The sequence below is a fragment of the Podarcis raffonei genome, chromosome 2 (genome assembly GCF_027172205.1).
Source record: "Podarcis raffonei isolate rPodRaf1 chromosome 2, rPodRaf1.pri, whole genome shotgun sequence".
Lineage (NCBI taxonomy): Eukaryota > Metazoa > Chordata > Lepidosauria > Squamata > Lacertidae > Podarcis > Podarcis raffonei.
In genome coordinates this window covers 97,090,153-97,113,579 of record NC_070603.1, presented here as the reverse complement: position 1 = coordinate 97,113,579, position 23,427 = coordinate 97,090,153, and the positions used below count along the sequence as shown (strand labels likewise).

Here is a 23,427-nt window from a genome sequence, read left to right as displayed (position 1 = left end):
ACATGCTGAGGAGGTGGGTGGGTGGGTGATTTTGTGCTGCAAAACAGTCTTTCCGGGTGGGGAATGTAACTTTTACACCCTCTTATGCAAAATTATTACTGTTCTTTTACCAAACTCTAGTCTTTTGGAGTTTTGTCTGCCTCGTGCAGATTATGCATGACAGGATTTGTATGCGCCTGTATATATATGTACGTGTATATTTTCTTCCTCGCACACAAACACAAATAGCTCTCCAACAAGAGTTTGCGCAAATTATCAATTTGCCCTGCCTATGTAGGGAACTGCAACCCACCCCTTCTAAGCAAAGCAAAAGGAAATGAATCACATACTAGGGAATGATAATATGTTAAAATGTACTCACAATACACAAATATATCTGTTATATCCCGCAGATCAGTATTTTCAAAATAAAAGTTTTATCAACCTGTTGTTAAGGCTGCCAAACAAATATTTCTGAACTTGCTAGCAGATGATGACTTGGTCTGTGCCGGGACATTTGCGATACTTGGTTTGATTATTCTGTGTAATTAATGCAGAACAATCACTCAATGTGTCAAATATCCAAGAAGAAAGAAATACTATTTTGCCTTAATCATTAATCCAACCGGAATGAAAATACTGGTCTCTCTTTTTTGTTTTTTATCCATGGAAACTATAACATAAATATATTTCCACTCAACCAAGGGCATTTAACACTAGATTGGTTCATTTCTTTTCAATGTTATCTACAAAGAGGGGCCAATCTGACTTTTAATATATATAATTGAAGAAACTGTGTGCAGTTTGCAGCTTTTTCAGTTATTTCCTTAACACATAACTGAAAAAATTAAATGGGCTAATTACCATTAGCAGTCACAAATATGCATTATTTACAAAAGCAAAGGACAACAAACAACAAACGGTGGGGGCTGCTCACAAGACAAAGGATCCAGCTCACTGACAACTTGTGATCTTGTGATATGGATTGCTTTCTGTTGCTTGAAGTGTTTTTGTATTAGATAACAAATTAATGGAATGTTTTGTCCAGGTCACTAAAAAGTTGACCCCCCGCAACCCCAGTTATGAATATTTACAAGATCTTAAATCTGCCAGAAGGAACCTCCATGAATGAGAAAGATCCTGGCTCTTAAATCAATAGGCACAAGTCAAACGATAAATCTGGGTATCAAGAACATGGGATCTGATTGTAAATATCGCACAACCTTCTTTGCAAACTGCACATATTATTTAAACAAAAATTATAGAGAGAATAATGATGGGGGTTAAAGTGAAATAATAATACCTGTTTATTTTATATCCTTAGAGGCTGCAGGTGTTTGAGTGCCTAAAGGTGTTGGGAGGGGAAGGAGGGAGATGGAGGCTATTTAGTTAACGCTTTTCACAGTATTTCCACTTACAGATCTCCGTTTTGCTACTCTGTGCTAACTGTGCCTCTTAGATTCATGATCACATAACTACCTTGTGGCAAACAAGCTAGCAGTATGCATTTTAAAATATTGTTTATACAGTATTCTCCATGGTAAAGTGCTCTGTAGCTCTTCCTTACCACAACTTGATGTGATACAGCCTTTCAACTCCACGTTATTGCTAGAGAATGTAGTCCAAATTTCAGAACGTGGAAATGCAGTACATATATGGTACAACACACCTCAATTTCAGGAGCAGAGGCTATTATTCTTCCTCTTGCACTATGTTGACCCACAAGGTTCACTAAGCTACCTCACAGGATTGTTGTGAAGATAGAAATGGGGAAACCAAAAATGAAATTATACCTTAATGTCACAACTTATGTGCATTTAACTTGTGCACATTCAGCTTTGTGCATTTGACAAAAAATAAGAAATAAATAAAAAATAGGGCAAAAAGAGGATGGACATCTAGGGAAAAAAGACTTTGGCAATCCCACCCACCACTGCATTTGCACCACTGCAGTTTTGACTATACACGATTTTAGCTTTATGCTCTATCCCTGAAACCCTTGTAAGTTGAGAGTTGCTTGTATACACACAAAGGTCAGGACTTAGGACAACTGAATAACTGCAGCACAATTAGGACAGATTATGGGAATGAAGAATGAGAGCCTGAAAATGGAACAAACCACACATAAATGGAACTTTCCTCTTTGCACACACCACAGTATCCTTGAACTGAAGAAGGGGAATTTCCAGCATACTTACAATCTATATTTACTAGTGATGCTAACAGAAATCTTAAACAGCATGGTCCCAATTTATCTAAGTGACCTCCTTCACCTTATTTTGTATCGCAACACCTAAAATTCACCAAGGGGCCATCTTCAATTTTCATTTTTGACAGCTAAGTGGCTTTATTTCTTTACCCAGGACTTTTTATTTCATAGAAAACCCATCTACTTACACATGCACACAATGGGTATTTTAAAGCATTGTGGGGAAACTGCTGTGTTGAAAAGGTCACTCCAGGTCTGCTTTGGGCTCTCTGGATGCCGCAGTCCTGCATATGCACACAGAAAAGAGCAAGTTGGGGCTGAATCTAGAGTTTTCTGAGGAAGGAGGCTGGCTTGTTTGGTTCCAAGGTGGATTGGTTGGTTTGGGTGCTGTTTGCCTATTGTGGTGCTTGTAATGGTTGTCTATGCTGTGCTGCTGATGGGGGGAAGATAGTGGCATCTTTTGTGAAGCATAAACTTGAGAGAATTTGTACATGAGAAGGAAGGGTTTGTAAGTGAGAACACACCCAGCCACCACCATGAGTCAAAAGACGAGGAAGCAGAAAGATGGAGGCAGAAAAGAGGGGATTGAGAAAAAAGCTTGGCTCTACTAACCAGTGGCTCAGACCCCTGACTTTTCCTGTGTCTCAATGTCCATTTATAGAAAAAAAGTGTTTCCACCCATGCTTCAAATTATAACCCTTAAGCTAATATTCTCTCTACATTGAAAATAAATATAGTAACAAGCTCATCCATCACTTTCATCTTGTCCAGGATCAACTGTTTCCCTTGCATTTCCACCCAGTGGTCATGCTAGAGGCTGACCATGACAGAGATGGTTTTTATGTATAGACAAAGATTGAGGCCCTCATGTTTTCTCTCTCCTCGCCCACCACTGTCCAACCTATTACTTGGTCTCCATCTTCACTCACATATCCAGAGCTTTGAAACTTTGTTACTGAACTTTAGTAGTTGAAAGTCAGTGATTCTAGTGAGGAGTGTGATATAGCTTTAGGAAGATGTGGGGAAGATAAGTGGGAGGGATTTCAGGAAAGGTAGGTCTACCATGGGCTACAGTAGCTACGATGGAACTTCCATGTTCCAAGGCAGGGTACTTGTGAGTAAGCAAGTACAGGGGACAAGCAACAGGGGCTAGACACCACAATAATGTACCACTACATAGAAGCATCTGCCTAGCTACCATTGGGAACAGAATGCTGCATGGCAATGATGACAAATAATTGGTTTTGTTTTGGGGCAATGGTGTTTAATAAGGTATTTCCAAAGGTAGGGATAGCTATTAATTTTGGAGGGGATATATTATACACAGATACACAGACGCAGATCCCTCTACATTCTGGTGAGTCCCAACATACATCCTATTTCTATTGTAAGGTGGATTTCTTGTCGGTTTCTTTATTTTTTTCATTTTGCGTGTAAGAGGAATTGCCGCGTATATTTTTATTGCTTGGATTATTATAACCTGCTGTTTTGTCAGTACTATTTACAGGTTTATCCCAATAGAGTGTGAAATTAACATTCTCTAAAACTGGATCAGGTAAGCATTCATAATGCGGCACAGGCTCAGCTTCAAGTAGTCCATGTTTTATTGCCAACTGTCTACAATACAATTTCTGTAGCTTGATTATACCTCGACACAATCAGAATGCACAAAGGCAGCACATCCAGTGGTTTACATGATCCATGGTTTCCATATTTCTGACACAGACCTGATTCCAAAACCTTGGTAATGTGTTCTTAAAATTATCTACAAGTGTGACATTATCCCCAGTTGTAAGATTTGTTGGAAATGAATGGAATTCAGCGATACTAAGTGATAAGAAAGACAACAACTATTTAGGAAAAGGGTGAGCCATTTGCTCTCCTTCCAAATCTTCAGGCAGAATTCACGTAACTGAATACATAGTATAAATGACACATGGATTATAACACGCATGCACACATAAAATATGTATGCAGTGCATAAACACATTTATACATTTGATGACAGTTGTGGAACACTTAATATTAATTTGGCAAGGCAATGAATCCTCATGCATCCAAATGGCATTGGGGACATTCTAAATGTTTGGATAAGCCACAATTCAGATAATAGGTCACCTTATTTGAAGAGAGAAAGAGAGAGATTTGAGGCTACACAAGCCACCCAAATATAATTTAGATAATGAGAATATGAGTAACCCGGGTTCACAAATTGAGTTTTTCTGATGTTCCGGTAAATATTATTCATGTAAGATGGTAATCATAATGAAATAGGAATATGGTGAATTGTTCAACATGAGATTTATTAATTTGCGTTTGCTCAATCTAGTTTTGCTTTTCAGCAAGAGACAGCAATGCAGGCTTGCACTGATGTAAACTACTCTGATTACTATTGATAATGTACAGGGTGTTCCTATGGCCATGATACCCCACAGCACCTCAGAATTACCACCATCATGGGGGCCCACACTCTGCTCTGCTCTGCTGCTGGTTACTGCTGCTGTTGACAATCATTTACCCACTCTCGCCAGACATGTTCGTTTAGTAGCTCCCCACCACGTATCAAAGCTGAGTGGTGGCTTGCCTCCCTCCCATCAAAAAGGATTGCTGCTGTCCGCTGGGCAAACATGTCCAGGAGGAGCAGGTGAGTGATTGATAGAAGTGATTATAAGAAGCTGCAATGGGCAGGGGAATGAGTTTGCCAGCCTTTTTGTTCTTGCAGGGGCCCTGTGCCTTTGAAAGCTTCAAAAACAAACAGAGGAGCAACATTAACATGTGTTTTGAGTTGCTTCATACATGAAATCAAAGATGTGTAGTGTTATAAGTTGTGTCTCTTGATACATGAAATCAGTGTTCCCTGTATGGGGCATTTATAGTGATATATTATGATTGGATGCTAAACAAGTTGGGGTCCAGTTCTCCACTGGCGTGGGGAGGAAGGGAGCATCTGTCCGGGATTCTCCTTATTTGCCTCGGTGGTGGTATTTAAAGTTATGCCACCTGTTATGCAGCTGTAACGTAAAGCTGTCACTGGGATTGGGGCAGACCCATGAGAGAGTGCAGGATCAAGGCTTCTCCCACAGGGCTGGGAGCTTTAGGTGTGGAGTCAAGGACACACCTCTCTGTTACCTGCCGGAGTTATTCCAGGACTGCAAGCCAGAGCAGGATCTTCTCCCATGTTGAGATTACAGAGATGGATCAAGAAAATAGCAGCATCAAAAAGGGAGGAAGGCATGTAAGATTGGATGCTTTATTTGCACAAGGTTTAACATAACAACTGTGGCTCCATGGTCCATGAAGGATACAATGGGTGACAACATCAAACCATTCAGCCTACAGATGAGCACACCACAGGAATCTGCAGTATAAGTACAGATTTAAAATGTTTCTGTTTACAGAGGAAGGATGGAATTATTTCAGTGATTGCAAATGGTAGCATATATTGCTTCTGGAGGGTATTGTTTATTGATCTGTGTCTTCTTTTATCAAGGGATTTCATTTCTGGTGAAACAAGTCATAATGAAAACCCTAAAGAATAATATACTCTGTTCATCCTAAAGAGAAACCAAACAGATAGCTGTAATACAAGAATCCCCCTGCTACCTATCTATTTGCCTGGTTCTGTGGTTATAATTGACATGTCTGGGTACTTCATCCGTGGGGCACTGAAGCAGTTAACTCCATATTAATTTTATTTGTGTCCACATTATGATAAAGTCATCATTAAAATAAGTGTGATGGGAGTTGTTGTTATTTATATGCAGTGCACATTTGGCTTAAAGGTGTCACGAGATTTTTCTTCTTTTTACTGCACAGTGGTTTACATTTCTCTTAATTTAATGCAACATTTTTATAATGGCAGTGTTACTGGTTAATTTATATATGCACAGCAGGAAGTGTCAACATTCAGGTGAGTGATGAAGATGATAGTACAAGAGCTCTGGAAGAAGCTTCAGAAAAAATTATTGTTTTTCTCAAAGCATACAGTTATTAATAATGAATCAAATAAATACTATTTTATATATAATTGCACCTGACATCTTTTTATAAATAACGATTGGAACATTTTTGCCCTATCTTTTGTATTTGACTGATCTTAATTAACTGCTTTCTTCTTGCTTAATAAATTGTAACTTTAGTTTCCATCAGAAAGAAAAATTGATGCATTTTTATACCAAGAGGTTCTGATCCAACGATTTGCTGTAGGGAGAAAATTATTTCATGCATGCTTGAACTGAATGCAGTCAGTTACATATAAATGTGGTAGCATTTTTATCATATAGAAGGATGAGCCTAATTGTTATGATGAAATCACTATCAGTGCTGGCATTAGGCAGTGTGGTGACCTAGGTGAAGGATTAAAATTGAGCACTGCCACAAAAGGAACTTCTCAGACAGGTTACCTCACCTCATCCATCTCATAAAGCCATGAGGCTCTTGAAGCTCCAGTAGGACATCCACCCTCACAAGCTGACACCTAGGAATGTCATAGTAATCCACAAGGATTGATTTCTGATGTGGAATACTGTTGTTCCTCTGGTGCACAATTATACTCAGCTTTCCTTATGTTCCGATTCAATCTAATTTATTTTGAGCCAGAAAAGAAATTGGTGGCTAGATGCAAACTCCAGTAAAACTAGGCAGAGAGGATGAAAAAGAAAAGAAAAGAGGTAGAATGTGCATCTGAGCGCTGACACTGTAGGAAACCCTGTACCGCTTATGACCCCAAGTCGTCACAATATTGTCAGCACAACACTCCCCTCAATGGGATGCGCATTCTAATGTGCATCCCCATCCACAGCCATACTAGTCAACACAGGTGCATGAGCCCACCATTATAATGCAATTGGTTTGTGTAGCTGCTTTTTCAGCACCCCATACCCTAAGCCACATAAATTGTTTGGGAAAGCGAGCATGTCTGAGCTACTCCGCTGGTGTCCGGTGGAAAGGGTACTCCTGAATAGTCTGGTGACTGCTTAAGAGCATCAGAAGTATAAACCTCTTTGAGGGGAGAAAGGCACAGGTTCCATGCACACCCAGCCTTCTACAAATACCATTCCTCAGCTCTCCCTGCCTCCTGGGTGTCTTACGTCCCTCTGTATTTCTAGGACTAGCCAAGGCCCTATGATCATCATCATCATCATCATCATCATCATCATCATCATCTGCTGCTGCTGACCTACCCACACTTCACAGCCTTTCCCAGGGCCTTTTCTAAGTTTGCGGGGGTATCTTGCCTATTGACTACTTAATTCTTTCTCTTTGAATCTCATCTGACCTCTATCTTTCCCTGTATGGTTCCAGAACTCCAGAAGGATGACCACCACTGCAGTTATGGGAATCTGTTGATAATCTCAGCATGGGTGTAGCCAGGATTTATTTTAGAGGGGGCAGGCTTTATGTTTACGGGGCAGAGCCAAGTTATCTGTGACGCAACTGCTCAGTCAGTTAAGTATTTTTATTTATTTACTTGATTTCTGGGGCAGGTGAGTGGATGAGCTGTCCTCCTGCCATGCCCATGAATCTCAGCCCCAGCCAGAGTTTCTCAAAGCTTTCCTCTTTTAAAGAATGGCAAGAAATTTCACACAATCCATTAATATGTCTAGGCGGGTCAATACTTCTATCCTTCAATTTCAGGTAAAGGGTCAATTCTACCAGGTTACATATAAAGGTAAAAAGGTAAAGGACCCCTGGATGGTTAAGTCCAGTCAAAGGTGACTATGGGGTTGCGGTGCTCATCTTGCTTTCCAGGTCATGTGGCCAACAGGACTAAACCGCTTCTGGTGCAATGGGACACCGTGACAGAAACCAGAGCCCACAGAAATGCCGTTTACCTTCCCGCCACAGCTGTACCTATTTATCTACTTTCACTGGCATGCTTTCAAACTGCTAGGTTGGCAGGAGCTGGGACAGAGCAACGGGAGCTCACTCCGCCGCAGGGATTCTAACCACCAACCTTCTGATTGGCAAGCCCAAGAGGTTCAGTGGTTTAGACCACAGTAATGCTGCCCCCTCTTCTAAAGTCATATGTTTAGGAGAACAAGGAGGGAGGCTTGCTTTTTCGATTTGTTTTCGCAATCCCCCCTCGCCCCCTTCCTTAAATCCCAATTGCAATGTGCTATAAAATGGAAATGGTAGGTGGAAAAGATGCCTGCGAAGAGTTACAGGTGCTGTGAAGAGGGCGAAATGTCTCTCATCATGCCCACAGCCAGGGGTAGGTGGGGGTCCTTTCCCTGATCCTTCCAATCAGTCTCTCAGCCTGACCTTCCTAACAGGGTTGTTGTGAGGATAAAATGGGGAGGAACATGTATGCCACCTTGAGTTCCTTGGAGCAGAGGTGGGATATATATATATGATGCTGCTAATGCAATTTTATTTAGTATGAATCAGCACTCCAAGACCCTCAAACCGTGAGTTGGGATCACAGCAATCCTCATGGTAAACCATGCTAGTTGAAACAGTAGGGAATAGCACCAACAGGGACAGCACAGGCGGCATAAACAAAATTCCACCTTGATTTGTACCTGACTTTTGTAGGCACTGATGCCTGAATTTCTGGCTTAGTCGATAGCATGTGAAATCAGCCCTGTGAAAAACACCTCCTGAATATGCCCTTTGTGCCTTTTGTTTTTAAAAAAGTGCAATCCTGTGGTCTAGAAACTTGCTTTCCTTAAAATGTAGCCTACACTGGTTGGTTGACCAGAAACTTTGCTGGAAGCCAAATTCCCAATGCATATGCACATGTGCATGAAGGTCCCTGCCCTTCATCGGAGGAAAGCATTTTGGCAAACACTGCCATCTACTGGCTACTGCACTTAAATTTACTAAACTGCCTCATCTAACCAGCGAGCGGAAACAAAAATGTTTTATGTAATTAACGAATAAGTGAAAGGTATAAATGGTGGTCGCGTTAAACAGAAATAGATAAAGAAATTATCCAGGGAAACATGAGGCCTTTTAATGCAAAAGTGTGCATTAGTCTATTATATGACTCTCTTGCACACAGCATGGAAGTGCCAAACTATATATATTAGCTTGTCTAGGAGAACAACCTGTATAACTGCTGGGCATCTTGCTGTATTTTCTCACTCTCCTGGGAATGTATGTCGGCATATTTTCAATAAAACACCTTCTTAGCAGTAATGGGCCACTGTTCTCATTTCAGTGGTCCCCAAGGTTTCGTGATACAGTATATTTAGCTGACTTGCAGTTCAAATTCACCTCCAGCATTAAAAAAAAAAAGCTTAAAAATATACAGTCATAAAAATGCTTCCACACCTTTGTAAATGCAAAGAGAAGAGAGAACATTAAAGCTTTCTAAATGAAAGAAAATGATAGTTTGCATTGTTTCATAAATAGATGTTCTGTGATGCAGCTTGTGAGGTGAGGTAAGGACTACACAGTGTAAGATATAGGACTGCACTAGACTTACTCATGACACACAACAAGAAAGGAATTTCTGAAGTAGTGCCTTGAGACTTCAGTATTCGTTTATAAGTTAATGGGTGTCACAATAGCTCCCCATGTACTGTATCTAAAAATCAATACAGCAACGGAAGACAAAGAAATATAGCTTCATAACCCCAAATTTTCTTACTCTAAAGTAGTCCTAAGGATAACGCCACTAACTTTCATGGGATTTGTCCAAGATAATAGTTCTAAGGTTAGCCGACTATTGATAGTTATCATATTTTCTAAGAAATTCTTTGGAACAAGTTTTCCACAAAAGACAACACATTGATGGCAGTTAATAAAATTGCTTCCTTATAGTCCTCTAATACATAGGAGACCTTTTCTGCAGTTACATCATCTCCAGTCATCCCTATGTAAAACACAACAATGCACAAACCTCATGGCTGGGCTAGTCAGGTTCTCCTCTTTTCCAAAAGAGGGACACTACACTGTAAGTCAGAGCTTTCCAAATTTTTCATGTTGGTGACATACTTTTTGGACATGCATCATTTTGTGACGCAGCAATTCAGTTTTACTTGTAAACCAGAGGTTAAACTAACCCTTTTCCAGCCCCGGAAGGAGCATGGGGAGCATTCCCGAGACACACTGCAGCTGACACACGAACAGGTCACGACATGCAGTTTGGAAAGCTCTGCTGTAAGTGTAAGAAACCAGCTTTTAACATCATATCCAGGGCTGGCCCAAGACATTATGCTGCCTGAGGCAGGATGGGACCCCTCCACATACAGAAACTCACCACACCAATGTCCTCCACCACATGAGAGTAATGTGGTAGTTCAGAGGCCCAGGACAGGCTGTCTGGCACCCATAGCTGTGCCCTCCAACAGAGGGAAATGGCTTTGGAGGAACAGCCAGGAGGCTGCTGATACCCCCCCTGCCCAGTATCTGCCATCTGAGACAGTTGCTGTGGTCTAAACCACAGAGCCTAGAGCTTGCCGATTGGAAGGTCGGCAGTTCAAATCCCCACGATGGGGTGAGCTCCCGTTGTTCGGTCCCAGCTCCTGCCCACCTAGCAGTTCAAAAGCACAAAGTGCAAGTAGATAAATAGGTACCGCTCTGGCAGGAAGGTAAACGGCGTTTCCGTGCGCTGCTGTGGTTCGCCAGAAGCGGCTTAGTCATGCTGGCCACATGATTCGGAAGCTGTCGGCAGACAAATGCCTGCTCCCTCGGCCTATACAGCAAGATGATACAGGGTTGTCCGCGACGACCTAATGGTCAGGCGTACTTTTACCTTTTTTAGTGAGTTAAAACCACACAGTAATGGGGAAGGCAAAGGCCATCATCTCAGGATTTTCAGTATGTCCAGGATGATGGGTGGGCTACTCAAACCATTTTTTTTTCTTTTAATGAAGAATACGCTAAAACTCTGGTTACCAGAAACTAATAAGGAGCTGTAATAATACAAATGATTAAATTTTCTAGAAAATGCTTTGCAACTTAATATACATGAGTAAAAATAGAGTGTAAATCTTGCTACCCAGCAAAAAAAAAATCTCCCTTTTAATCGCTTTACACCTTCAGCATGTAATAGTTTGGAAAAGTCCTAGGATATAATTATATATCTTGGCTTGGCACGTTAATAGCTATTCCCTTCATTTACTGATTTCTTTTTTACTGGTCAATTTACTATTTTACTGTGCTGAGCTTACTGGCCTATTTCACAGGATCACCACCTTCATGCAATATATGAGCTGGGGGTGGGGAGAGGGACAGTTTGAAATCCTAGCAAGAGAACTGAAATGCAGCAAACATGTGCATGCTAGTATGGAAACCATGTATGTATTTGTATGAAGAGGGGTGGCAGATAGGTGCGTGTAAGGAAGCATCAAGTTCAGATGTTGAGAAAGACAAGCAACATGCTCCCCACCACCACCTTGTCCAGCGCACCTGTGAGGAACAGCACCGAAGCTCTGGCTTCCATTTTAAACTAACCACAACTTGCTGTGATATCTGAAGCTGGACAAACTGTGGTTAGTCTCAGCTAAGGTTTGTTAGAATTTTATGCTGCCATAGCCATACATCAGGGGGAAAGGGCCAAAGAGTCTCTGCCGCTGAACTGTGACCTCTGAACCCCAAATATCCAGTTTTAGGAGGACAAAAGCACCCCACTGTGTGTACACAGTGAGGCACTTTTGGCACGTCTCCAGTTTAGAAAGATTCGCTTCGACAAAGCTTGCAGAATCTTAAGACTTAGTCATCCTCCTACCACATTGTTTTACGTAGAGTTGGACTTAGCATAGAGCGACCATCTGTACATCTCCTGGACTCTGAAACCCTTTGCTGATATGCAGAACTCCTTACCTAGGGTGTCTCTATCTGGCCCTGGAAATAATTATAGGGTGGCCAATGTCGCCCATGCCCTCCTCAGACAAATTTGCAAATGGCAACAGAGCCACTGCTATTCTTATCATGTTACAAGGGAACTACTACTATGTTCTGAGCTATGTGAATTTTAAAGGAGGCTGAAAGAAGATGCATAGTAGTCCCACCTTGGCACACTTATATGCTTGTAATGTAAGAAGGCATACCACCTTGGCTAACATGCTACTACACTGGAGTGTGCCTAGAATAATGGTTCATTCTAGCCGTGATGCTCTGTATTTTCATAGAATCGTAGAGTTGGAAAGGACCCTGAGGGTTATCTAGTCCAACCCCCGGCAATGCAGGAATCGAAACGAAAGCATCCATAACAGATGGACATCCAACCTCTGCATAAAAAACCCCAAGGAAGGAGAGTCCACAACTCCCCAAGAGTGTCCACTACATTACGGAAAAAGCTTTTACCATCAGAAAGTTCTTCCTGATGTTTAGTCAGAATCTCTTTTCTTGTGGTTCAGGCCCTATCCTCCAGAGCAAGAGAAAACAAGCTTCCATGCGACAGCCCTTTAGATATTTGAATATAACCTTCAGCCAGGCTGTGCTTAAAGCAAGACAGATGATGTCAAAATCAGAGACCAAAAGTTTATTTCGAACGCAACACAGAAAGGAACATCTGTCTGTAATACGGCCACAACTCTGAAATGAAACCAGAGTTCTTTAATAGCAGCATCTCTGACCTATGTTTTACTTCTCCTTTGTAAAGCAGCCCCCTCCAGCTGCACAGCAACTTCTAGCTTGACCCTGGGCCTCTCTTTTCAGAATTCACTGATAGAAAAAAGCAAAATGAATTGGATTAACAGTGGAGCTTCCTGTAGTGCCCTAGGCTTTAGTTGGAGAGTGACCAACGCTGCTCAGCTGTAGTGCGATCTGAGGAGCTTACAGCCCGAGGTGATAGTATGGCTGGAGGCACTTCTTGTTTTACACTGCCTCTGTGGAGAACAGCAGTTTTAGCTGTTGAAATATGGTTGCAGAGATACACCAAAATTCTGCAATGATGGGCAAAACTGGAAGAAACAAACTCATTTTTTTATGAAGCAACCTCTTGTGTAACACACAGTGATATCAATATAAACAAGCCCGAGAAGAACAGAAGCCGTTCTGGAAAATGTTCCACATTGAGCAGAAACGCAAGCATTCCTCATTAGTGTACCAGATCTGACAATCCCTAATGTTTCCTGTTGATAGATACCAGCATGTATTGACACAAGCTTCATGTGTTTCTTTTTGAGACTTGTGGTTTAGCAGTTTGTCAAAACAGGATATTATTTAAATACACAAAAGTTACCAACTGATACTCGGAAGATGAGATATGGGTGTGCCGCTTCTGCAGCTAAATTTGTAGACTGAGAAACTAATAATGTTTCCCTGCTTCGTTTAAAATATTTAAAAGCCGTCGACAACCTGCTATATTTATATAATCAGCTTGGAAGACAAACATCTAAGCAAAATGACTGTCGCTTTCTATGAATTACTGAACATGTGTAATTCATTTGCCAGTAATATTGTCTGAACTCAACTCCAATTAAACAAACGAAAACACCTGCTTTGCACATATATCTTTTGGTACCTCAAGGGGAAAGATTCATCAGTGTAACAATGTTGTACAATCTGGTTCATGTGCCTGCGCTAACAATACAAATTTATTGATTTACAAAAAAATACACAGGAGATGGAAACACCATTTAATCTTCTAATGCATTTCTTCTTTTTTTGACAGAGAGAGAGAGATGCTTTCATAAAAATAAAGAAATGAGTTTGCTTTTATAAAAATAAAGAGATGAGTTCTCATGGAGAAACTGACAACATTCGTGACAAGTCTTAGGTAGCATATTCCTGATATCAGAATTTTGTTTTAGCGACCTGCTAGTAATGTTTTTACACAGTTCTTCAGGGATGCTAGGAAGAATTGCTGAAGGCTGCATGCTGAGAAACAGATACAGAATGTGTGTGTGTTGCCAAAACAATGCAGTTCGGGACCAAAAGAGCAAGGGAGGCACAAATTATCTTCAGTCAGGTGCCTGATCCTCTTCGCTGTTTGGTAATAATTTATATTGCATTTCGATTATGCAAAGATGGTAGCTAACTGCAGTTCATTTTCTTAAAAAAACCAAACCCAAACAAAACAGATAGGTAACTGAGGCTGAGAGTGACATATGGAAGGTTACAAGCAGGATTTATGGTGACTCTAGGATTTCAACCACTTAAATCAATGGACCACATTAAACCTCATGGAATAATTGAAACACTGGTGCTTAAGAAACTTTTTTGTGCACCAGAGGCATGCTCAGTGCACAATACATCTGCAAGCTACACAGGCACCACGCTGATCCCTGCTAGTGCAAATATCAAGCAACAGACCAGCAGGATCAGTAAAAATGATGCAGTCCTGCCACTATATAGGATGATGAAGAAGAAAGAGGATGAGATGCCGCCTTGCTGAAGGCCCCATAAACTTTGCAGCCAGTTCTGCTCTGGCAACCTGTCCTAGCCATTTCTGTTTTAGCACAATGCTGGATAGTCAGCCATGTTGGAAGCTGTTGTCTAGATGAAACCTATGGACAGTCAGTAGTTGTATTTGTATTTCACTAACAGAGTCATCACCTCCTGGCAAATAGAAGGGGAAGAAATGGAGGCAGTGAGAGATTTTACTTTTTTGGGCTCCATGATCACTGCAGAGGGCGAGAGCAGCCACGAAATTAAAAGACGCCTGCTTCTTGGGAGAAAAGCAATGACAAACCTAGACAGCATCTTAAAAAGCAGAGACATCACCTTGCCAACAAAGGTCCGTATAGTTAAAGCTATGGTTTTCCCAGTAGTGATGTATAGAAGTGAAAGCTGGACCATAAAGAAGGCTGATCGCCGAAGAATTGATGCTTTTGAATTATGGTGCTGGAGGAGACTCTTGAGAGCCCCATGGACTGCAAGAAGATCAAACCTCTCCATTCTGAAGGAAATCAGCCCTGAGTGCTCACTGGAAGGACAGATCCTGAAGCCGAGGCTCCAATACTTTGGCCACCTCATGAGAAGAGAAGACTCCCTGGAAAAGACCCTGATGTTGGGAAAGATGGAGGGCACAAGGAGAAGGGGACGACAGAGGACGAGATGGTTGGACAGTGTTCTCGAAGCTACCAGCATGAGTTTGACCAAACTGCGGGAGGCAGTGGAAGACAGGAGTGCCTGGTGTGCTCTGGTTCTTGGGGTCACAAAGAGTCGGACACGACTAAACGACTAAACAACAACAGCAGAGTCAATGATTTGGCATAGTGAGGAAGCTCAGCTTGTATGAGAGCGCATGAGTGCATATATTTCAGTTTCTGGCATACAAAAAATGTGGGTAACCAAAAAATGTGCAAATGCCAGCAATCCCGCCTCCTGTAGCACCATGGAAATAGAATTCAGAAAGACCCTTCATTTCCTCCAATATAGTCATACCTTGGTTGTTGAACACCCTGGAACTCAGACGTTTTGGTTCCCGAATGCCTCAAACCTGGAAGTGATTGTTCCGGTTTGCAAACGTTCTTTTGGAACCCACACATCTGATGGGGCTTCCACGGCTTCTGATTGGCTGCAGGAGCTTCCTGCAGCCGATCAGAAGCCGCAATTTGGTTTTCAAATATTTTGGAAGTCAAACGGACTTCCGCAATGGATTCTGTTGGACTTCCAAGGTGTGACTGTACTGCATTTCACTGTGGCTTCTATCCATGCTGTGTTCCAAGATCTCAAGATTCAGACAAACCTGCATTAGAAGTACAGATTCTACTCTTTGAGCAATGGCTCAAGCAATGTAATTTCATAGATCCTGCTTCCTCATGTCTTCCATTCCATTCTCTCATCTCACATCCAACTTGGCCTTAATGCTACCTGTCAAGTTACTACCAGTGTTTCAGGAATGCTCTGTCAGAGTCTTTGTAGTTCAGCAAATTCCCATTTCCCACCCTCTAACAGCCTGTAATCAAGAAGCCATCTACCACCTCCCTGCAAAGACACTTACAGCTAACTACTCTTCATGTCTTCTTTTCAAAGTTTGATGAACACAGTCGCTGAAACAGTGGTTTTGATATAAACAAGTGCTCTTTCTGTGGCAAAAGTGGGTGGAAGGGTCACATGTCGTGTCAGCCAGTAAGTGGGTGACCTGAATACTCAACCAAGGTCCCTTGAACAAAGTTCCAATAAGGTTTCCATGCAAGAAAGGTGATCAACATCTGCCAACACCTACTCTATCATCGAAGAGTGATTGTGCTGAGATGTGGACTTGATATCCGCTGCATTTCCAACCACCTATTGAAAGATGATTATGACTGAGGTTATCAAATGTGCTCCTGGATAGGGCTCCTGCTTCTTTAGGAGCTCTAAGATGGGGGGAAGTTCGTAAAGTGCAACTCCTCCCATCAAGGAATCAGTAATAATCAGAGAAGATGTGTCTCCCAAATATCACTATGGTGTGCAATGTATCAAAGACACAGAAGCCCTGACCAGTTTGAAAGTGGCACTAAGCTACTCTCTGCCTACACACAGTGCATGGAGACTGAATAAATAACAACCTTGTGCAAGCGTGGTACAGTGGTGCCTTGCAAGACGAACGCCTCGCAAAACGAAAAACTCGCAAGACGAAAGAGTTTTCCGTTTTTGAGTCGTTCCGCAAGACGAATTTCCCTATGGGCTTGCTTCGCAAGAAGAAAGCCCATAGGGAAATCTCCGCCGGCCTTCAGAAGAGGTCTTTGCTCCCCCCCGCCTGCCTTCCCGGGATAGCGGAGAAGCGCAGCGCGTTTCTCTGCTATCCCGACGGCTTTTGAAGGCAGGCGGGGAGGGGGGAGCAAAGACTTTGGCCCACCGCCGGCCTTCAGAAGAGGTCCTGGACTTCTCCGCTGTCCCGGGGCCCCGCCAGCCACATCTTCAACACACTTCTCTTACCACAATTCCTGCCCAACTACTGCTTTTTCTATCCCAGGTCTCCTCTGAACAATCTGTCCTCTCCTCCCCACAAGCACTGTTTTGGGCATTCTCCCACCTGCCCCCCCCAACCAAGTTGAGGTTGGGGGCACAAGGGAACCAGAGGGGGAAAGCCCCATTACACTAGTGGAAGTCCTTGCATGGGCATCCACTAGAGGGGCCAGTGAGTTGAATCTGGCCCTTGTCTCTCTGCCCATGCAGTTTGATTTCACCATCAGGCGACTGACAGAGTGGACAGCTAAGCTGGTCTGCAAGTAGTGGCCAAATCCTGTTCCCAACCCCATATCACAATTAAGCTATTTAAGCAATTTAAAAAAAATGTGTACAGAACCGTGTGTGGGTGTGTGTTAGAGAACCTTACTAATGCCCAAAGCTATCAAACAATAGTGCTGAAAGTCTCACACTTCTGGTGTCAGGATGTTCAGCTGCTGCAATGGCTTTTGAAACGAAACCCCAATTGCCAAAGCTAAGTGTGGTATTTCATAAGAGAGAGGGCCCCTCCAAGTCACTTGCAGGGAACTAGAAACTCAACGTATTTGCAGCTGTCGCCACTGTTGGTCTGCGGCAGCTCTCAACAAGAGAAAACATTCTGAATTTCTTCCTAGGGCTGATGCAACTAAGGAAGCTGTTAAGTGAGCAACAAGTTGGAAGTTCCTTAAAAAAAAGGATGATTAGTGGCTGCATCCAGCTGCTCTTTCTTATGCTGTGCAGCTGCCATCTACTGAGATGTGAACAACTTTATTGCATTCTGAAAGCAATGCATAGTATCTGTGTATATATGTGTGTGTGTGTGTGTGCGCGCGCGCGCATGTATGAGAGAGATGTGTCAGTGCCCTTGGCATACTATGCAAGATAAAAAGCTTGTTGAGACTGTTAACTCAGAAATGCATGTCGCTACTATGGGTTTGTAAACAGTCTTTCATCCTAATCTCATGTACATGTAGTGTGGTGGTGTGGACACCCAGGCTCCACAGAACGATGCAAGGCAACATTACAAAATACATTGTTTTAGGCTGCTATGTATTACCCACGAATGAAAAACACAAGTACATGTAGGCAGACAGGCTGGTAGCTTTTGCAAGGCTGCTTTTGCTAGATGGAATACTTCCACCTAAAGTAGACCAGAGGTTCTCTTTAACTACAGATAAATGGATGCTAAAGAATATCCTGCTCATAACGGGAGCTCTTCTCTTGCTCTCCACATCATGTAGATTTGGAATGTGTTATTCATGAACCAGCCCTTTGTGTTGCCTTTAACATATAGTGGCTCTGAAGTCAACTACTAATGCAATGTCCTAATGATTTCTCTCTCCCCTGATTACGGTGAGAAGGTACAGGATTAGGAAAAAACTACTAAGTGGATCTGGAAGATGAGAGGTAAATTTGACCATGGCTAGCCAGGCACAAACGTACATCTGTTTTATACCAATTTTACGGCCATGACATCTCCCAAAGTATCCTGGGGACTGAAGTTAAAGAAAGACGGGAGAATTCTGTTAGATACTCCTGGTCCCACTCACAGAACTACACTCACCATGTTTTGTGGGAATAATGAATCAGTTTAAGTCACTAGATAAGTCCAACACTGCAAAAACTGGTGAACCAAAGGAGCCAGCTATCCTCATATGTGGCTGTTAAGTGGCATGTGAATTATTCTTTTCTAAGGACTGGCTGTGACAAGTTTAAATAAATAGAGCTATACCTGAGGGCACAGGAACAAATGAAGAAGCTACAGCAAAGGGGGGCATTTTTAAAAGCCACTTAAACAAGAAGCTTATTGTTCACATCTCCAGACGAGTCAAATGATGATAAATATTGAGTACAGGAAGTTAATCTGTATCCGCACTGTTTGAATAAACATAAGAGTTAAAAGGAAAATCAATGCTGAACCTTGACTCTTGCCAAGATTTCTTTCCTTTCCTTCTTTTTTACTTGCTGGTCCTTAGTCACATTGTGCTTTATTGGGGCCTTTTCTTTATACCATCTTGTCTCTCTTTTCCATCTTGTCCTCACGATCTTGTCTTCCTGTGTAAATTTCTGTTCTGCAGCAAAAGGGCACAAAAAGGGGCTATAATACTGCGAAGAGTCACAAACCAATAAAGACAGGTCATTTGTGCTCTTCTCCAAAATTTAGCAGGATGCGGTCTATAACCTTTGCAGATATCCTCTAATTCAGGGCTGGGAAGCCTGTTGGCCTTCCAAGCGCTGTTGTACTCCATCTCTCATCCAGAATGGCCAGTGGATAGGGGTGATGGGAGTTGTGGTTGTGGCTCAGCATTTATGGCCACAGGCTCCCCACTCTTGTTCTATGTTCATCTCCCGTTTGCTGCTCAATGCAGCCTACTGGAAAGGCTTCCCACTAGGGCAGGGCTGCACAATGGAAACATGATCCAGACATGCATGGTGACTAGTCCATCCCCCCCTCCATTTTTTTTGCATTCTCAGGAAGGCAGTAAAAAGAGGTTTATCATGCCCCACTTGGATGCTGGGTTGTGTTTGGCTTCACAAGTAGTGCAGGCCCTATTATTAGTAATCACAGCAAGCCCCTAACCCACTAACAAGTCCTCATCCACTTCTCAAGCTCTCACAAAGTGCCAGCTAGAAGCTGTGACAACTAAGCAGTAGTAAAAAATTCAAGTGTACAGCTTGGAATGAACACTGGAAGAAATTATGCGTTATCTTAGTTTTATCATGCTAGTTTTTCATTCTAACCTGAAATATTGATGTTCACCTACACTGGACACCAATAACTACAGAGAAACAAAAACTTACTAGCTGATGATTTAATTGTTCATTTTCTACAGGGACAATCAGCCAGGTCGTGCAGCCACAGCAGTGGCCAGAGGAGGAATGACTGATGAGAGCAGCGCAGAGAGAAGGAACGCCATGGTACACCTGCAGCAGAGCAGCTGGTCACCTCCATCTGCCCCAGTTGCAATAATACATCTCTCCCATGTCGGTCTCTGCAGTCCCAGCAGTCATTGTAACTCTCCAACTGTTTGACTTCACCCCCAAAGGAACACTCTTCCATTGTCTCCTGAGATAGATGGATGCCAACAACAGGTAATAGGAGACTAGAGAGAACGTAGCTCTTTCAAAAAACTTATAGAGCCACTTCTTCCCCCCTCTATTTTAAATGGAAAAGCTGGGGTCACACTTTTATGGACAGTGGCTTGGATCAGCTGGCTGCATGTTTTCTGCAATCCATATTCATATTTAGAACCTTCCTATCTTAAAAAATAGTGGCACCAAGCAGCCAATGAATTTCTTCACAGGAAGGCAAAGTGATTTCTATGCATCTCTTACTTAAATGCAAATATTTCCAAGTCAATGTGTGCAAGGTATTTGAGAATCCCTCAATGACGGGTGCCAGGGAGGCTTATTATGAAAGCATAAAATGATTGTTGGTTCAGGTTTGGATCAGAGTAGAAATGAATGTTCAGGCTGCTTATTATTTCCCACCTGAACTGGCTTGTCCATTCCTGATGCCAACACCCCTGTTGGTAATATAGGTTTTTCACAGAGAGAATTAATTCTGCTTTTGAATTTAATTTCCATTTTCTTCATTTAGGCATTATTACTTTCTATATAATCAGGTGTAAGCATCACACATACAGGACTGCGGACCTGGGACTGTGAATGCAGCTGTGTAGGCAGCGAAATATTTTGTTTTCAAATTCATTTGTGCACTTTTCTCAAAATTACTGCTATCTGCAGATTTTCTGAAATATCTGCCCTGCTGTTCATAAGCCATAAAATATAATCTGCCTTTTGTAGGACCCCAATTGGTAAATTGCATTAAAAAAATTAGGCTGGCGACTCCTTATTAGATGTTGAGCATTAAGACTGAGCACAGCCAGTGATACATTAAAGGAATGCTAGATAGGCCACCTTGTGCTAGAGTTGCTTTGAAATAACTTTTGCTTCATCAATTAACAATAAAAATAATCAAAGGAATAGCATGTTGTCAACAAAGAGGTTCTTTTTAATAACAGGATTCAGAGACTAATTTCAGGTATTTATTTTGGCTGCTTTTATGTGTGAATTTGCTACCTCCTCTTTTTTCCTAAAGCCCACAACAGCAAGCGTTGCTACTTAAAGACACATGCAAGGTTTAGATAGAAGTTAACCATTACACTTGCTTTTGGACATTTGTACACCTGAAAAAACAGTGAGCCTAAACGGGTCTTGGTTCCTCATTCACACATCTTAATGTCCAGCACATCTCTATTAATTTGAGGTGCACAAGCTACACCTCAGGGGTGTGTACATCTCACCGTAGAGACAGATGCTAAAGGACTCGTTTTGGGCATTAGAGGATGGCCTGGGGCACTTGAATTTCCAGTATCCTCACTGCTCTCAACATCTCCCAACATTTGAAGCCAGCCTGCACTCAGCTCTCACCTGTGGCTCCTTAGCAGCTGTCAGCATGTGATGCAACCACACCCTGGGAACAGCTTTGACAGGCCGGCTAAACCAGGTGAAGGTTAGCTGAGTAGGAAGTGAGGCAGATGGGGCTCGTCAACCTGGGAAGGTAGGCCATCTAGGATAGGGGTCCTCAAACTTTTTAAACAGGGGGCCAGTTCACTGTCCATCAGACACTATTGGGGGCTGGACCAGAGAGGTGCCAGAAACATGCTTTTTCCGTGTATGTGTGTGTGTGTGTGTATTTTTAAAAAACACCTTGTTTCAAAATAATAGCCAAAACAGACCCACAACTGGCACTATCTGTAATAATATAAGTTACCTATTCATAACCTTAATACTTCATTTCTTCTGGGTTATTTTTGATGTTGTTTTTTCCTCATGCATATGACTTTCTCTGCATTGAAGTTTATTTTCTATTTACATGGAGATTCCCTTGTACAATAAACTGTTGTGATTCAGATCTCTCTTCTTGCTAATTCTAACTGCATACTTTGCCTGTGTTTTTGGTGCTTCCCTAACTTTTAAGGTTGCAGTCGACTGGGACCCACGTGTGCGTTAAGGAGGCAACCAGCCAGCGAGGCGCTGCTCCGGCGAGCAGGGAGCCGGCCTGAGGGGAAGGGAGATGGGGAAGGGCTGGCGTGGAGGCAACCAGCCGGTGAGGTGCTGCTCTGGGGGGCACAGAGCTGGCCTGAGGGGAAGGGAGGAGGGGGAAGGGCTGGCATAGAGTAAGGTTACCAGACGTCCCCGTTCCCTGGGGACAGTCCCCGGATTTACAAACCAGTCCCCATACAAAATCCATTGAAGTTGAAAAGTGTCCCCAGATTCAAAGAAAAAAATCTGGTAACCTTAGCGTAGAGGCAACCAGCCGGCGAGGCGCTGCCCTGACGAGCACAGAGCCGGCCTGAGGGGAAGGTAGGAGGGTAAGGGCAGGCATGGAAGGGGTTCATTCGCTGCCATCCCTCCCTCTGGCAGCTTAAAGGGGCAGCGCACAGTTATCAAGCAGCTGGCGCCGACGGTAGCAACTGCATTACCAGGGTTTTGTTACCCGCATGCGCTTTTACCTCAGGGCTCTTCCTGCCCAGCTGCTTCCGAGACTCAGGCCTTGCGGGTGGGCTGGGGTCAGGACCCCGGCAGGCCAGATCTGGCTCTCGGACAGTAGTTTGAGGACCCCTGATCTAGGAGAAGGAAAACTCTGATCCCAAACCTCCACTCCATTGTGGGATATTTTCAGAAGAAGAAAAGCCTAAGGAGTAATCCCTACACAAATCCTTTGGAGTACATCAGCAAGACTGAGAAGGAGATCATGCTGCCTGGGCAGCCCAGGACCTCCATACACACTGCCCAGGCTTGTGACCTGGAGATGTTACTTCGGTGCTGCTAACACAGTGGTTTGACGTCACCACCAGAGACACACTCCATTGTCTCTCGAGATAGGAGGTCAACAGTCTTTACTTTGACCTCAATCATCCAACCATTTTCTTCACCTCATCCAGTAAATCTCTTTCTAGTAGGGATTAATGCAGGGGGCGGGGATCTTGCACCCAGATTTATTTGTTTGTTTAAATAAAACACATTGCTTTTTACAGGAAAAAGTGTCAAGGAGGCTACCAACACCTTTAGAATACAAAAAGACTGTGAAAGTTCAAAAAAGGGAAAAAAGCATACATAGTACTAAAAGCATTCCTCTACTAGTAATCAGTAACGAGGAGAATATCCTTCCCTATCCAACATAAATACAAACACTGAGAACTGGCCAAAAATCAAGCCACAAGAAGATCCGAATGTCTGGGAAAATGTCCTTTGCAAGGTGGTGGAGGACAAACAAATGATCAATCTACAGGTAGGTATCTCACCACTAAAGTTCAAGCATGCATAAATTTCTAGCCTTGCCAGGTGCATGATGGAATCACAAGGAACAAATCCACTCACCACATGCTATTTCACCTATTCCCAATATTATGCTCCAATGCTGAAGTGATGAGGCAACCCCCTACTTCACTAGAGATCTA

At 42.7% G+C, this 23,427-nt stretch overlaps 1 protein-coding gene across 23 annotated transcripts in view; it reads right to left on the bottom strand.

The window, feature by feature from the left end:
- FOXP1 (forkhead box P1) overlaps window positions 1-23,427 on the bottom strand; it is a 536,656-nt gene that overhangs the window by 129,284 nt on the left and 383,945 nt on the right. The window lies entirely within an intron of this gene.